At 38.3% G+C, this 13,850-nt stretch overlaps 13 non-coding genes across 13 annotated transcripts; all 13 read right to left on the minus strand.

Moving 5' to 3' along the window:
* Positions 1–183: 183 nt before the first annotated feature.
* trnaa-cgc lies at positions 184–255 on the minus strand. The gene has a single exon. It is a non-coding gene; the product is annotated as a tRNA-Ala (tRNA).
* Positions 256–1,760: 1,505 nt separating this feature from the next.
* Positions 1,761–1,832, minus strand: trnat-ugu. The gene has a single exon. It is a non-coding gene; the product is annotated as a tRNA-Thr (tRNA).
* Positions 1,833–2,223: 391 nt separating this feature from the next.
* trnaa-cgc lies at positions 2,224–2,295 on the minus strand. Its single transcript has one exon. It is a non-coding gene; the product is annotated as a tRNA-Ala (tRNA).
* A 1,504-nt stretch (positions 2,296–3,799) lies between these two features.
* On the minus strand, positions 3,800–3,871 carry trnat-ugu. Its single transcript has one exon. It is a non-coding gene; the product is annotated as a tRNA-Thr (tRNA).
* A 383-nt stretch (positions 3,872–4,254) lies between these two features.
* On the minus strand, positions 4,255–4,326 carry trnaa-cgc. Its single transcript has one exon. It is a non-coding gene; the product is annotated as a tRNA-Ala (tRNA).
* A 1,506-nt stretch (positions 4,327–5,832) lies between these two features.
* On the minus strand, positions 5,833–5,904 carry trnat-ugu. Its single transcript has one exon. It is a non-coding gene; the product is annotated as a tRNA-Thr (tRNA).
* A 391-nt stretch (positions 5,905–6,295) lies between these two features.
* trnaa-cgc lies at positions 6,296–6,367 on the minus strand. Its single transcript has one exon. It is a non-coding gene; the product is annotated as a tRNA-Ala (tRNA).
* Positions 6,368–7,872: 1,505 nt separating this feature from the next.
* Positions 7,873–7,944, minus strand: trnat-ugu. The gene has a single exon. It is a non-coding gene; the product is annotated as a tRNA-Thr (tRNA).
* A 391-nt stretch (positions 7,945–8,335) lies between these two features.
* On the minus strand, positions 8,336–8,407 carry trnaa-cgc. The gene has a single exon. It is a non-coding gene; the product is annotated as a tRNA-Ala (tRNA).
* Positions 8,408–9,911: 1,504 nt separating this feature from the next.
* On the minus strand, positions 9,912–9,983 carry trnat-ugu. Its single transcript has one exon. It is a non-coding gene; the product is annotated as a tRNA-Thr (tRNA).
* Positions 9,984–10,374: 391 nt separating this feature from the next.
* On the minus strand, positions 10,375–10,446 carry trnaa-cgc. Its single transcript has one exon. It is a non-coding gene; the product is annotated as a tRNA-Ala (tRNA).
* A 1,504-nt stretch (positions 10,447–11,950) lies between these two features.
* trnat-ugu lies at positions 11,951–12,022 on the minus strand. The gene has a single exon. It is a non-coding gene; the product is annotated as a tRNA-Thr (tRNA).
* Positions 12,023–12,413: 391 nt separating this feature from the next.
* Positions 12,414–12,485, minus strand: trnaa-cgc. The gene has a single exon. It is a non-coding gene; the product is annotated as a tRNA-Ala (tRNA).
* Between the last annotated feature and the right edge of the window lie 1,365 nt (positions 12,486–13,850).

Raw genomic sequence — 13,850 nt, forward strand, 5'->3', positions numbered from 1 at the left:
TCCATTGACTCTACAATGAAATGATAGCAGCAATTCTTAATACAAGTATGGACAGTCATCGAACCCATGAACTTCAGTTTTTGAAAATGATGCAATTGAAGTTGGCAACCATACCACTTCTGTTTCCTGCTGAGAATTTCAACATTCTGGAAAGTAGGAGATGGGCCATTGCAAAGGTTTCAATGTAGAAGCTGGGGATTGAACCCAGGACCTCATACATGCGAAGCATGCGCTCTACCACTGAGCTACATCCCCTTTCTGGGAAAAAAGGAAATGTTTCTTGTTTTTTTAAATTTTACCTTTATATAACCAGGTAAGCTAGTTGAGAACAAGTTTTCATTTACAACTGCGACCTAGCCAAGATAAAGGAAAGCAGCGCAACACAAACAACAACACAGAGTTACAGATGGAATAATAAAGAGTACAGTCAATAACACAATAGAAGAAAAAAAAGAAAGTCTATATACAGTGCGTGCAAATGGAGGTAGGGCAATAAATAGGCCATAGTAGCGAAGTAATTACAATTTAGCAAATGAACACTGGAGTGATAGATGAGCAAATGATGATGTGCAAGTAGAAATACTGGTGTGCAAAGAGCAGAATGTAAATTAAAACAATATGGGGATGAGGTAGGTAGATTGGGTGGGCTATTTACAGATGGGCTATGTACAGCTGCAGCGATCAGTTAGCTGCTCAGATAGCCGATGTTTAAAGTCAGCAGTGTTGCCAACACCTCAGTAAGGAAAGTAGCTATTGGCTGTCCTAAAAGTCGCTAGAAGTTTCTAAAACATGTCATCACCTAATTTGCAGAATTGGCAATGTGCATGTAAATGTGAAGGACACTGTAGGAGTGAGGAATAACATTGTGGGAGAGACAAAAAGTGAGTAAAAAACTCCCTAAATATGTTTGGAACTACAAATGAACTTTCTTCTGTCGATCCTTGTTTTTTTATGATACAATTCCAACCCTCGTCCTTTACCCGGCTGGCTTGAGACCGGCAAAAGTGAACCAAAAGAGACATACTGGCGGAGCGGAGCTACTTAGTTTTTCATGACCTTTTTATTTTATTCTTTGTTTTCAGTTTTTCAGTTTAGTTTTCTTAATTTGTTTTGGTTTTTAACCTTATGGTCCACTTAGGAGCCTAAAACATTTGACATTTTTAACCTTAACATTTAGAAAAAAGAAATGGTATACAATCGACATTAGCAATCTAAATGGACCAAAAAGAGACAATAGAAAAAAATGGCAATGGCAATGTGAGAAAATTACGGTAACTAGTCTGGCTCTAAATCAGGTTAATTGTGTTTTTTTTTTTTGTGTAAGCCAGGGCGGGATCAGCCAGCGGCAGCTTCCCGCATGTGCGATTCATTTGCAGTCTGGACGCAATTGACCTTTTCTTTACACTGTTCTAATGAAAGTACATTTTCATAATATCAGCTAGCTTCCATAAACGTCAAACAAGGATTGAACCCACGTGCTTCAGTTTACAAAAACAGATGACTTAGCACATCTATTTCCTTATTAAAATGTCAACATTCTGGAAAGTGGGAGTTGTGCAAATGCTAATTTAACAACTAATTATACTCATCAGAGAAGTTGTGGATTAACTTCAGACCACATACACTTCAAGTATTAGCTCTACCGTAGAGACACATCCCCTTACAATATATTAGCAGGGTTGCCATATTGAGACAACTTGCCTTTTCTTCAAATTCCTCCAGTTAAAGAACCTCTCCATGGTACCAGCTAATTTTCAGTAAGGCACAGATGGGATTTGAACCCATGATCTTCGGTTTACAAGACCAACGCCTTGCCACTTGGCCACCATGCCAATCTATGCTGCAAAATATTTATCAACATTCTGGAAAGTAGTAGTTGTGTAATGTGAATTTGGCACACAAATTAACTCAGTGGAGAACCTTGGGATTGAACCAAGGACCTCATGCATAAATAGCATGCACTCCCCCTCTGAGCTTCCATCCCATTTTATTTGCAGGTAAAATGCAATATTAATACAATGTACTTTTTATATACACCACTCCATTGACTCTACAATGAAATGATAGCAGCAATTCTTAATACAAGTATGGACAGTCATCGAACCCATGAACTTCAGTTTTTGAAAATGATGCAATTGAAGTTGGCAACCATACCACTTCTGTTTCCTGCTGAGAATTTCAACATTCTGGAAAGTAGGAGATGGGCCATTGCAAAGGTTTCAATGGAGAAGCTGGGGATTGAACCCAGGACCTCATACATGCGAAGCATGCGCTCTACCACTGAGCTACATCCCCTTTCTGGGAAAAAGAGAAATGTTTCTTGTTTTTTTTAATTTTACCTTTATATAACCAGGTAAGCTAGTTGAGAGCAAGTTTTCATTTACAACTGCGACCTAGCCAAGATAAAGGAAAGCAGCGCAACACAAACAACAACACAGAGTTACAGATGGAATAATAAAGAGTACAGTCAATAACACAATAGAAGAAAAAAAAGAAAGTCTATATACAGTGCGTGCAAATGGAGGTAGGGCAATAAATAGGCCATAGTAGCGAAGTAATTACAATTTAGCAAATGAACACTGGAGTGATAGATGAGCAAATGATGATGTGCAAGTAGAAATACTGGTGTGCAAAGAGCAGAATGTAAATTAAAACAATATGGGGATGAGGTAGGTAGATTGGGTGGGCTATTTACAGATGGGCTATGTACAGCTGCAGCGATCAGTTAGCTGCTCAGATAGCCGATGTTTAAAGTCAGCAGTGTTGCCAACACCTCAGTAAGGAAAGTAGCTATTGGCTGTCCTAAAAGTCGCTAGAAGTTGCTAAAACATGTCATCACCTAATTTGCAGAATTGGCAATGTGCATGTAAATGTGAAGGACACTGTAGGAGTGAGGAATAACATTGTGGGAGAGACAAAAAGTGAGTAAAAAACTCCCTAAATATGTTTGGAACTACAAATGAACTTTCTTCTGTCGATCCTTGTTTTTTTATGATACAATTCCAACCCTCGTCCTTTACGCGGCTGGCTTGAGACCGGCAAAAGTGAACCAAAAGAGACATACTGGCGGAGCGGAGCTACTTAGTTTTTCATGACCTTTTTATTTTATTCTTTGTTTTTAGTTTTTCAGTTTAGTTTTCTTAATTTGTTTTGGTTTTTAACCTTATGGTCCACTTAGGAGCCTAAAACATTTGACATTTTTAACCTTAACATTTAGAAAAAAGAAATGGTATACAATCGACATTAGCAATCTAAATGGACCAAAAAGAGACAATAGAAAAAAATGGCAATGGCAATGTGAGAAAATTACGGTAACTAGTCTGGCTCTAAATCAGGTTAATTGTGTTTTTTTTTTTGTGTAAGCCAGGGCGGGATCAGCCAGCGGCAGCTTCCCGCATGTGCGATTCATTTGCAGTCTGGACGCAATTGACCTTTTCTTTACACTGTTCTAATGAAAGTACATTTTCATAATATCAGCTAGCTTCCATAAACGTCAAACAAGGATTGAACCCACGTGCTTCAGTTTACAAAAACAGATGACTTAGCACATCTATTTCCTTATTAAAATGTCAACATTCTGGAAAGTGGGAGTTGTGCAAATGCTAATTTAACAACTAATTATACTCATCAGAGAAGTTGTGGATTAACTTCAGACCACATACACTTCAAGTATTAGCTCTACCGTAGAGACACATCCCCTTACAATATATTAGCAGGGTTGCCATATTGAGACAACTTGCCTTTTCTTCAAATTCCTCCAGTTAAAGAACCTCTCCATGGTACCAGCTAATTTTCAGTAAGGCACAGATGGGATTTGAACCCATGATCTTCGGTTTACAAGACCAACGCCTTGCCACTTGGCCACCATGCCAATCTATGCTGCAAAATATTTATCAACATTCTGGAAAGTAGTAGTTGTGTAATGTGAATTTGGCACACAAATTAACTCAGTGGAGAACCTTGGGATTGAACCAAGGACCTCATGCATAAATAGCATGCACTCCCCCTCTGAGCTTCCATCCCATTTTATTTGCAGGTAAAATGCAATATTAATACAATGTACTTTTTATATACACCACTCCATTGACTCTACAATGAAATGATAGCAGCAATTCTTAATACAAGTATGGACAGTCATCGAACCCATGAACTTCAGTTTTTGAAAATGATGCAATTGAAGTTGGCACCTTCTGTTTCCTGCTGAGAATTTCAACATTCTGGAAAGTAGGAGATGGGCCATTGCAAAGGTTTCAATGGAGAAGCTGGGGATTGAACCCAGGACCTCATACATGCGAAGCATGCGCTCTACCACTGAGCTACATCCCCTTTCTGGGAAAAAGAGAAATGTTTCTTGTTTTTTTTAATTTTACCTTTATATAACCAGGTAAGCTAGTTGAGAGCAAGTTTTCATTTACAACTGCGACCTAGCCAAGATAAAGGAAAGCAGCGCAACACAAACAACAACACAGAGTTACAGATGGAATAATAAAGAGTACAGTCAATAACACAATAGAAGAAAAAAAAGAAAGTCTATATACAGTGCGTGCAAATGGAGGTAGGGCAATAAATAGGCCATAGTAGCGAAGTAATTACAATTTAGCAAATGAACACTGGAGTGATAGATGAGCAAATGATGATGTGCAAGTAGAAATACTGGTGTGCAAAGAGCAGAATGTAAATTAAAACAATATGGGGATGAGGTAGGTAGATTGGGTGGGCTATTTACAGATGGGCTATGTACAGCTGCAGCGATCAGTTAGCTGCTCAGATAGCCGATGTTTAAAGTCAGCAGTGTTGCCAACACCTCAGTAAGGAAAGTAGCTATTGGCTGTCCTAAAAGTCGCTAGAAGTTGCTAAAACATGTCATCACCTAATTTGCAGAATTGGCAATGTGCATGTAAATGTGAAGGACACTGTAGGAGTGAGGAATAACATTGTGGGAGAGACAAAAAGTGAGTAAAAAACTCCCTAAATATGTTTGGAACTACAAATGAACTTTCTTCTGTCGATCCTTGTTTTTTTATGATACAATTCCAACCCTCGTCCTTTACGCGGCTGGCTTGAGACCGGCAAAAGTGAACCAAAAGAGACATACTGGCGGAGCGGAGCTACTTAGTTTTTCATGACCTTTTTATTTTATTCTTTGTTTTTAGTTTTTCAGTTTAGTTTTCTTAATTTGTTTTGGTTTTTAACCTTATGGTCCACTTAGGAGCCTAAAACATTTGACATTTTTAACCTTAACATTTAGAAAAAAGAAATGGTATACAATCGACATTAGCAATCTAAATGGACCAAAAAGAGACAATAGAAAAAAATGGCAATGGCAATGTGAGAAAATTACGGTAACTAGTCTGGCTCTAAATCAGGTTAATTGTGTTTTTTTTTTTTGTGTAAGCCAGGGCGGGATCAGCCAGCGGCAGCTTCCCGCATGTGCGATTCATTTGCAGTCTGGACGCAATTGACCTTTTCTTTACACTGTTCTAATGAAAGTACATTTTCATAATATCAGCTAGCTTCCATAAACGTCAAACAAGGATTGAACCCACGTGCTTCAGTTTACAAAAACAGATGACTTAGCACATCTATTTCCTTATTAAAATGTCAACATTCTGGAAAGTGGGAGTTGTGCAAATGCTAATTTAACAACTAAATTATACTCATCAGAGAAGTTGTGGATTAACTTCAGACCACATACACTTCAAGTATTAGCTCTACCGTAGAGACACATCCCCTTACAATATATTAGCAGGGTTGCCATATTGAGACAACTTGCCTTTTCTTCAAATTCCTCCAGTTAAAGAACCTCTCCATGGTACCAGCTAATTTTCAGTAAGGCACAGATGGGATTTGAACCCATGATCTTCGGTTTACAAGACCAACGCCTTGCCACTTGGCCACCATGCCAATCTATGCTGCAAAATATTTATCAACATTCTGGAAAGTAGTAGTTGTGTAATGTGAATTTGGCACACAAATTAACTCAGTGGAGAACCTTGGGATTGAACCAAGGACCTCATGCATAAATAGCATGCACTCCCCCTCTGAGCTTCCATCCCATTTTATTTGCAGGTAAAATGCAATATTAATACAATGTACTTTTTATATACACCACTCCATTGACTCTACAATGAAATGATAGCAGCAATTCTTAATACAAGTATGGACAGTCATCGAACCCATGAACTTCAGTTTTTGAAAATGATGCAATTGAAGTTGGCAACCATACCACTTCTGTTTCCTGCTGAGAATTTCAACATTCTGGAAAGTAGGAGATGGGCCATTGCAAAGGTTTCAATGGAGAAGCTGGGGATTGAACCCAGGACCTCATACATGCGAAGCATGCGCTCTACCACTGAGCTACATCCCCTTTCTGGGAAAAAGAGAAATGTTTCTTGTTTTTTTAAATTTTACCTTTATATAACCAGGTAAGCTAGTTGAGAACAAGTTTTCATTTACAACTGCGACCTAGCCAAGATAAAGGAAAGCAGCGCAACACAAACAACAACACAGAGTTACAGATGGAATAATAAAGAGTACAGTCAATAACACAATAGAAGAAAAAAAAGAAAGTCTATATACAGTGCGTGCAAATGGAGGTAGGGCAATAAATAGGCCATAGTAGCGAAGTAATTACAATTTAGCAAATGAACACTGGAGTGATAGATGAGCAAATGATGATGTGCAAGTAGAAATACTGTTGTGCAAAGAGCAGAATGTAAATTAAAACAATATGGGGATGAGGTAGGTAGATTGGGTGGGCTATTTACAGATGGGCTATGTACAGCTGCAGCGATCAGTTAGCTGCTCAGATAGCCGATGTTTAAAGTCAGCAGTGTTGCCAACACCTCAGTAAGGAAAGTAGCTATTGGCTGTCCTAAAAGTCGCTAGAAGTTGCTAAAACATGTCATCACCTAATTTGCAGAATTGGCAATGTGCATGTAAATGTGAAGGACACTGTAGGAGTGAGTAATAACATTGTGGGAGAGACAAAAAGTGAGTAAAAAACTCCCTAAATATGTTTGGAACTACAAATGAACTTTCTTCTGTCGATCCTTGTTTTTTTATGATACAATTCCAACCCTCGTCCTTTACCCGGCTGGCTTGAGACCGGCAAAAGTGAACCAAAAGAGACATACTGGCGGAGCGGAGCTACTTAGTTTTTCATGACCTTTTTATTTTATTCTTTGTTTTTAGTTTTTCAGTTTAGTTTTCTTAATTTGTTTTGGTTTTTAACCTTATGGTCCACTTAGGAGCCTAAAACATTTGACATTTTTAACCTTAACATTTAGAAAAAAGAAATGGTATACAATCGACATTAGCAATCTAAATGGACCAAAAAGAGACAATAGAAAAAAATGGCAATGGCAATGTGAGAAAATTACGGTAACTAGTCTGGCTCTAAATCAGGTTAATTGTGTTTTTTTTTTTTGTGTAAGCCAGGGCGGGATCAGCCAGCGGCAGCTTCCCGCATGTGCGATTCATTTGCAGTCTGGACGCAATTGACCTTTTCTTTACACTGTTCTAATGAAAGTACATTTTCATAATATCAGCTAGCTTCCATAAACGTCAAACAAGGATTGAACCCACGTGCTTCAGTTTACAAAAACAGATGACTTAGCACATCTATTTCCTTATTAAAATGTCAACATTCTGGAAAGTGGGAGTTGTGCAAATGCTAATTTAACAACTAATTATACTCATCAGAGAAGTTGTGGATTAACTTCAGACCACATACACTTCAAGTATTAGCTCTACCGTAGAGACACATCCCCTTACAATATATTAGCAGGGTTGCCATATTGAGACAACTTGCCTTTTCTTCAAATTCCTCCAGTTAAAGAACCTTTCCATGGTACCAGCTAATTTTCAGTAAGGCACAGATGGGATTTGAACCCATGATCTTCGGTTTACAAGACCAACGCCTTGCCACTTGGCCACCATGCCAATCTATGCTGCAAAATATTTATCAACATTCTGGAAAGTAGTAGTTGTGTAATGTGAATTTGGCACACAAATTAACTCAGTGGAGAACCTTGGGATTGAACCAAGGACCTCATGCATAAATAGCATGCACTCCCCCTCTGAGCTTCCATCCCATTTTATTTGCAGGTAAAATGCAATATTAATACAATGTACTTTTTATATACACCACTCCATTGACTCTACAATGAAATGATAGCAGCAATTCTTAATACAAGTATGGACAGTCATCGAACCCATGAACTTCAGTTTTTGAAAATGATGCAATTGAAGTTGGCAACCATACCACTTCTGTTTCCTGCTGAGAATTTCAACATTCTGGAAAGTAGGAGATGGGCCATTGCAAAGGTTTCAATGGAGAAGCTGGGGATTGAACCCAGGACCTCATACATGCGAAGCATGCGCTCTACCACTGAGCTACATCCCCTTTCTGGGAAAAAGAGAAATGTTTCTTGTTTTTTTAATTTTACCTTTATATAACCAGGTAAGCTAGTTGAGAACAAGTTTTCATTTACAACTGCGACCTAGCCAAGATAAAGGAAAGCAGCGCAACACAAACAACAACACAGAGTTACAGATGGAATAATAAAGAGTACAGTCAATAACACAATAGAAGAAAAAAAAGAAAGTCTATATACAGTGCGTGCAAATGGAGGTAGGGCAATAAATAGGCCATAGTAGCGAAGTAATTACAATTTAGCAAATGAACACTGGAGTGATAGATGAGCAAATGATGATGTGCAAGTAGAAATACTGTTGTGCAAAGAGCAGAATGTAAATTAAAACAATATGGGGATGAGGTAGGTAGATTGGGTGGGCTATTTACAGATGGGCTATGTACAGCTGCAGCGATCAGTTAGCTGCTCAGATAGCCGATGTTTAAAGTCAGCAGTGTTGCCAACACCTCAGTAAGGAAAGTAGCTATTGGCTGTCCTAAAAGTCGCTAGAAGTTGCTAAAACATGTCATCACCTAATTTGCAGAATTGGCAATGTGCATGTAAATGTGAAGGACACTGTAGGAGTGAGTAATAACATTGTGGGAGAGACAAAAAGTGAGTAAAAAACTCCCTAAATATGTTTGGAACTACAAATGAACTTTCTTCTGTCGATCCTTGTTTTTTTATGATACAATTCCAACCCTCGTCCTTTACCCGGCTGGCTTGAGACCGGCAAAAGTGAACCAAAAGAGACATACTGGCGGAGCGGAGCTACTTAGTTTTTCATGACCTTTTTATTTTATTCTTTGTTTTTAGTTTTTCAGTTTAGTTTTCTTAATTTGTTTTGGTTTTTAACCTTATGGTCCACTTAGGAGCCTAAAACATTTGACATTTTTAACCTTAACATTTAGAAAAAAGAAATGGTATACAATCGACATTAGCAATCTAAATGGACCAAAAAGAGACAATAGAAAAAAATGGCAATGGCAATGTGAGAAAATTACGGTAACTAGTCTGGCTCTAAATCAGGTTAATTGTGTTTTTTTTTTTTGTGTAAGCCAGGGCGGGATCAGCCAGCGGCAGCTTCCCGCATGTGCGATTCATTTGCAGTCTGGACGCAATTGACCTTTTCTTTACACTGTTCTAATGAAAGTACATTTTCATAATATCAGCTAGCTTCCATAAACGTCAAACAAGGATTGAACCCACGTGCTTCAGTTTACAAAAACAGATGACTTAGCACATCTATTTCCTTATTAAAATGTCAACATTCTGGAAAGTGGGAGTTGTGCAAATGCTAATTTAACAACTAATTATACTCATCAGAGAAGTTGTGGATTAACTTCAGACCACATACACTTCAAGTATTAGCTCTACCGTAGAGACACATCCCCTTACAATATATTAGCAGGGTTGCCATATTGAGACAACTTGCCTTTTCTTCAAATTCCTCCAGTTAAAGAACCTCTCCATGGTACCAGCTAATTTTCAGTAAGGCACAGATGGGATTTGAACCCATGATCTTCGGTTTACAAGACCAACACCTTGCCACTTGGCCACCATGCCAATCTATGCTGCAAAATATTTATCAACATTCTGGAAAGTAGTAGTTGTGTAATGTGAATTTGGCACACAAATTAACTCAGTGGAGAACCTTGGGATTGAACCAAGGACCTCATGCATAAATAGCATGCACTCCCCCTCTGAGCTTCCATCCCATTTTATTTGCAGGTAAAATGCAATATTAATACAATGTACTTTTTATATACACCACTCCATTGACTCTACAATGAAATGATAGCAGCAATTCTTAATACAAGTATGGACAGTCATCGAACCCATGAACTTCAGTTTTTGAAAATGATGCAATTGAAGTTGGCAACCATACCACTTCTGTTTCCTGCTGAGAATTTCAACATTCTGGAAAGTAGGAGATGGGCCATTGCAAAGGTTTCAATGGAGAAGCTGGGGATTGAACCCAGGACCTCATACATGCGAAGCATGCGCTCTACCACTGAGCTACATCCCCTTTCTGGGAAAAAGAGAAATGTTTCTTGTTTTTTTTAATTTTACCTTTATATAACCAGGTAAGCTAGTTGAGAGCAAGTTTTCATTTACAACTGCGACCTAGCCAAGATAAAGGAAAGCAGCGCAACACAAACAACAACACAGAGTTACAGATGGAATAATAAAGAGTACAGTCAATAACACAATAGAAGAAAAAAAAGAAAGTCTATATACAGTGCGTGCAAATGGAGGTAGGGCAATAAATAGGCCATAGTAGCGAAGTAATTACAATTTAGCAAATGAACACTGGAGTGATAGATGAGCAAATGATGATGTGCAAGTAGAAATACTGGTGTGCAAAGAGCAGAATGTAAATTAAAACAATATGGGGATGAGGTAGGTAGATTGGGTGGGCTATTTACAGATGGGCTATGTACAGCTGCAGCGATCAGTTAGCTGCTCAGATAGCCGATGTTTAAAGTCAGCAGTGTTGCCAACACCTCAGTAAGGAAAGTAGCTATTGGCTGTCCTAAAAGTCGCTAGAAGTTGCTAAAACATGTCATCACCTAATTTGCAGAATTGGCAATGTGCATGTAAATGTGAAGGACACTGTAGGAGTGAGGAATAACATTGTGGGAGAGACAAAAAGTGAGTAAAAAACTCCCTAAATATGTTTGGAACTACAAATGAACTTTCTTCTGTCGATCCTTGTTTTTTTATGATACAATTCCAACCCTCGTCCTTTACGCGGCTGGCTTGAGACCGGCAAAAGTGAACCAAAAGAGACATACTGGCGGAGCGGAGCTACTTAGTTTTTCATGACCTTTTTATTTTATTCTTTGTTTTTAGTTTTTCAGTTTAGTTTTCTTAATTTGTTTTGGTTTTTAACCTTATGGTCCACTTAGGAGCCTAAAACATTTGACATTTTTAACCTTAACATTTAGAAAAAAGAAATGGTATACAATCGACATTAGCAATCTAAATGGACCAAAAAGAGACAATAGAAAAAAATGGCAATGGCAATGTGAGAAAATTACGGTAACTAGTCTGGCTCTAAATCAGGTTAATTGTGTTTTTTTTTTTGTGTAAGCCAGGGCGGGATCAGCCAGCGGCAGCTTCCCGCATGTGCGATTCATTTGCAGTCTGGACGCAATTGACCTTTTCTTTACACTGTTCTAATGAAAGTACATTTTCATAATATCAGCTAGCTTCCATAAACGTCAAACAAGGATTGAACCCACGTGCTTCAGTTTACAAAAACAGATGACTTAGCACATCTATTTCCTTATTAAAATGTCAACATTCTGGAAAGTGGGAGTTGTGCAAATGCTAATTTAACAACTAAATATACTCATCAGAGAAGTTGTGGATTAACTTCAGACCACATACACTTCAAGTATAAGCTCTACCGTAGAGACACATCCCCTTACAATATATTAGCAGGGTTGCCATATTGAGACAACTTGCCTTTTCTTCAAATTCCTCCAGTTAAAGAACCTTTCCATGGTACCAGCTAATTTTCAGTAAGGCACAGATGGGATTTGAACCCATGATCTTCGGTTTACAAGACCAACGCCTTGCCACTTGGCCACCATGCCAATCTATGCTGCAAAATATTTATCAACATTCTGGAAAGTAGTAGTTGTGTAATGTGAATTTGGCACACAAATTAACTCAGTGGAGAACCTTGGGATTGAACCAAGGACCTCATGCATAAATAGCATGCACTCCCCCTCTGAGCTTCCATCCCATTTTATTTGCAGGTAAAATGCAATATTAATACAATGTACTTTTTATATACACCACTCCATTGACTCTACAATGAAATGATAGCAGCAATTCTTAATACAAGTATGGACAGTCATCGAACCCATGAACTTCAGTTTTTGAAAATGATGCAATTGAAGTTGGCAACCATACCACTTCTGTTTCCTGCTGAGAATTTCAACATTCTGGAAAGTAGGAGATGGGCCATTGCAAAGGTTTCAATGGAGAAGCTGGGGATTGAACCCAGGACCTCATACATGCGAAGCATGCGCTCTACCACTGAGCTACATCCCCTTTCTGGGAAAAAGAGAAATGTTTCTTGTTTTTTTTAATTTTACCTTTATATAACCAGGTAAGCTAGTTGAGAGCAAGTTTTCATTTACAACTGCGACCTAGCCAAGATAAAGGAAAGCAGCGCAACACAAACAACAACACAGAGTTACAGATGGAATAATAAAGAGTACAGTCAATAACACAATAGAAGAAAAAAAAGAAAGTCTATATACAGTGCGTGCAAATGGAGGTAGGGCAATAAATAGGCCATAGTAGCGAAGTAATTACAATTTAGCAAATGAACACTGGAGTGATAGATGAGCAAATGATGATGTGCAAGTAGAAATACTGGTGTGCAAAGAGCAGAATGTAAATTAAAACAATATGGGGATGAGGTAGGTAGATTGGGTGGGCTATTTACAGATGGGCTATGTACAGCTGCAGCGATCAGTTAGCTGCTCAGATAGCCGATGTTTAAAGTCAGCAGTGTTGCCAACACCTCAGTAAGGAAAGTAGCTATTGGCTGTCCTAAAAGTCGCTAGAAGTTGCTAAAACATGTCATCACCTAATTTGCAGAATTGGCAATGTGCATGTAAATGTGAAGGACACTGTAGGAGTGAGGAATAACATTGTGGGAGAGACAAAAAGTGAGTAAAAAACTCCCTAAATATGTTTGGAACTACAAATGAACTTTCTTCTGTCGATCCTTGTTTTTTTATGATACAATTCCAACCCTCGTCCTTTACGCGGCTGGCTTGAGACCGGCAAAAGTGAACCAAAAGAGACATACTGGCGGAGCGGAGCTACTTAGTTTTTCATGACCTTTTTATTTTATTCTTTGTTTTTAGTTTTTCAGTTTAGTTTTCTTAATTTGTTTTGGTTTTTAACCTTATGGTCCACTTAGGAGCCTAAAACATTTGACATTTTTAACCTTAACATTTAGAAAAAAGAAATGGTATACAATCGACATTAGCAATCTAAATGGACCAAAAAGAGACAATAGAAAAAAATGGCAATGGCAATGTGAGAAAATTACGGTAACTAGTCTGGCTCTAAATCAGGTTAATTGTGTTTTTTTTTTTGTGTAAGCCAGGGCGGGATCAGCCAGCGGCAGCTTCCCGCATGTGCGATTCATTTGCAGTCTGGACGCAATTGACCTTTTCTTTACACTGTTCTAATGAAAGTACATTTTCATAATATCAGCTAGCTTCCATAAACGTCAAACAAGGATTGAACCCACGTGCTTCAGTTTACAAAAACAGATGACTTAGCACATCTATTTCCTTATTAAAATGTCAACATTCTGGAAAGTGGGAGTTGTGCAAATGCTAATTTAACAACTAAATATACTCATCAGAGAAGTTGTGGATTAACTTCAGACCACAT

This window comes from Oncorhynchus mykiss, unplaced genomic scaffold, assembly GCF_013265735.2.
Source record: "Oncorhynchus mykiss isolate Arlee unplaced genomic scaffold, USDA_OmykA_1.1 un_scaffold_265, whole genome shotgun sequence".
Lineage (NCBI taxonomy): Eukaryota > Metazoa > Chordata > Actinopteri > Salmoniformes > Salmonidae > Oncorhynchus > Oncorhynchus mykiss.